Below are 2,974 nucleotides of genomic sequence, written 5' to 3' on the forward strand. Positions count from 1 at the left end.
AAAACTCAAGGATATAAACTTTAACTAAATAAATTCATTAATTTATAATGTGTAAACCTCGCTAAAATCGGTAAATAATTAGTTAATAAATTGAATTTTAATTAGGAAAGCTAAAAATACAAAACTAATATCAAAATAGGATAGAGCTCGTCAAAACGAGAATTTTGATACAAATTTCAAAAATTTGGCCCAAAATCGAACTGAAAGAACCGAACCGGTTGAACCGGGGCCCAAATCAGGCCCGTGGGTCCAACCAGACCCAAACACTTAAAAGGAGCAGCAGCTTTTTTCTTCCTCATAAGCTGCTGCGATGCTATAACAGAAGGGGAGAGGAGGAAAGCTCCCTAACCCTAATCAAATACTCCAACCACCATATCTTCCTCGTTTGAGCTCCGATCGCCGCACTGTTTGCGGCCATGCGTCCAGCGTGTCGAGCTCTACCTTTCTATCGGATCAATTTCACTGGTAAGCCTCATATTCGATTCAGAATCTCTATTCCCCTTTCTTTGGTGAAATTGAAATCCTATAGTGAAATCTTGTCCAATTTTTGTGTTCTAGGTTCAAGTTAGCTTCCGGGACTTATGGGCTCAAGCTATTGAGCATATGAGTATGGTAAGGACACCCTAACCCTAGCTCAATCTTGTATTTATAATGGAAAAACTGAAATTAGAACATGTATATGTATTAGGTGTAGATTAAGTGGGTATATAAGCATTGGAATTGAATTGGGAGTACTTGGAGGCTTATTGGTGATCAAGGCTTGTTTTAGGACTGTTTTAATTGAGCTTAGAGGGGCTGTGATTTGTGTTGTGAGGCTGCCTTGGGTGAAACTAAGTGATCGGCCAAGGTACGATTTAAGTTTCGCACGTTTAATATTTATGGTGTTGTGAAAACTTAGGTTAGAGGAATCATAGGATAAGTTGAATTGTTAATTGCATTTAATGAGTAGTTTTGTAATGTTGTTGGAATAAATTGTTGATGAACATATATTGGAATTATGAGGTATTGAGGTTATTAATTTTATGCTCTTGGACTTGCTTATAATGGGTTGTGTTGATGTTGATATATTGATGGATTATGGTTGGTGTTTGTTAATAAAGAGTTGTTATGTGAAGTTGATGGATTAATGTGTATGAAGGGTTGGTTTATGTTAATGGCATTTAATTGGTATATGTTGATGGAAGGTTGATAAATATATAATGAAAGTTGGTATAGGTGAAGAGTTGATATAAACAAATGAAGGGTCATTGATGTATGAGGTAAATATGGATAATTATTGATGATCAATGTTTGTTGAGTTGTTTAAAGGTTATATTGGCAATGGTTGTTGATGAATTGGGTTGATATGGTATAATGCAAGTTTTAATGGTAAGAAACTTAAGTTGATGAAAATGAGATTTGGTTGGGAATTGGTTAAAAATCAATTTTTGATGAACTTTGGAAGTCCATAATTTACTCCTCAAATTTTAGATTGAGTTGTAGTTTGTTGCAAATGAAAGATGGTTTTGTAAATTTTTAAACGATATCAATTTTATGAAAAACGGAATTTTGAGGAGAAAGTTATGGATAATGAAAATTTGATACGTGAAACTGTATAGCAGGGGTTAAAATCTGGTTGCTGTAAGCTTGCAAGGCATTCTGCCAAATTTTTTGGAAAAACGCTCATCCACGCGTACGCGTGGCGTGGAATTTTGGCAATGCATGCGCGAGAAGCATGCATACGTGTGTGTGCATATTCACGCGTACGCATGACTCACGCGTACACGTGGCTGCTGCCTGTTGCAAAAACCGATTTTGACTGTTTTAAACCAATTTTTCACTTCTAAACCTCCATTTTCTTCCCTTTAAGGCTTAAGGTATGGTACTAAGACCAGTAGCTAGTTGAAGCTAGGAAAATAAGATAACTTGAGGGTAAAGTAAGAGGTAAAATAAGGAGTTTTATAAAGAAGATGAGAATGTTAAAGAAAGTGTAATGCCATGGCTTGATAAATGATGATATATTGATTATAAATATGAAATGGCTTATGAATGATATCTGAGATACAAGTTTTCCTGGGTAACAGAACCGTGGCTCGCCACCACGTGTTCCAGGTTGAATCTCGATACTCTATTGACCCTACGTCGTAAGGGTGACCGGGCACGTATAAATTCCCGGGTATGGATAGCCCCCAGTGAGTGATTTGACTGATATATGAATGTGAAATCTATGCATAGACTCATGGGGATGTGCGACAGGGGACAGTCTAAGGTTTTCAGACTTGTCGGGTTGGCTGGATAACCGACAGATGGGCCCCATCAGCCATAGGACAGGCATGCATCATATGCATTTGTTTGTTTTGATTGCTATGCATTTCCTGGGTTTGCCTAATTGATATATATCACCTGCTACCTGATATACTTGCTATTTGTACTATATGCTCATTACTTGTGCGTGAACTTATTTGGTTGCTTGTTTCTATTGCATTATGGATGATGGAGGAATGGAGGAGATGGAGAAATGGTTTGGTGTTAGGTTAGGATTGAACTTGAGTAAGTTAGGTAGATTTAGAATACCTACCCCTGTTTATGGCTTCTGTTTAGTACTTAAGTTGGGTAACTGAATAACGGAGTTCTAGGATTGCCTATGGCATTCTCAGGACCTTATTTATTATACGCGTGACACTTTTACCATGCTGAGAACCTCCTGTTCTCATTCCATATTGTATTGTCATTTTTTTCAGATGCAGGTCGAGAGGCTCCTCGCTAGGCGTCTGGATCCTGGGAAGCGAAGTAGTCCTTGGGTGTATTTTGGTTTTCTGTTCGTATATATGTATATATGTATTTAGCTTACTCTCCAAGTAACTTATGTATGCTCCTCCTTATAGAGGTTGAGGGAGAGATAGGAGTTTACTTTGGTATTTTGGTGTATTTTGGGGATACTTATGTATGTTTATATGTATATATATATATCCTCCGGCCAGCCTTAGCTTCGCAG

The 2,974-nt window shown here is 37.5% G+C and overlaps 1 long non-coding RNA gene across 1 annotated transcript; it reads left to right on the top strand.

Moving 5' to 3' along the window:
* LOC107634359 lies at positions 319-2,778 on the top strand. The gene is made up of 4 exons (XR_001618862.2): positions 319-465; positions 559-612; positions 689-847; positions 2,721-2,778. It is a non-coding gene; the product is annotated as an uncharacterized LOC107634359 (long non-coding RNA).

This window comes from Arachis ipaensis, chromosome B03 (assembly GCF_000816755.2).
Source record: "Arachis ipaensis cultivar K30076 chromosome B03, Araip1.1, whole genome shotgun sequence".
NCBI classification, from domain to species: domain Eukaryota; kingdom Viridiplantae; phylum Streptophyta; class Magnoliopsida; order Fabales; family Fabaceae; genus Arachis; species Arachis ipaensis.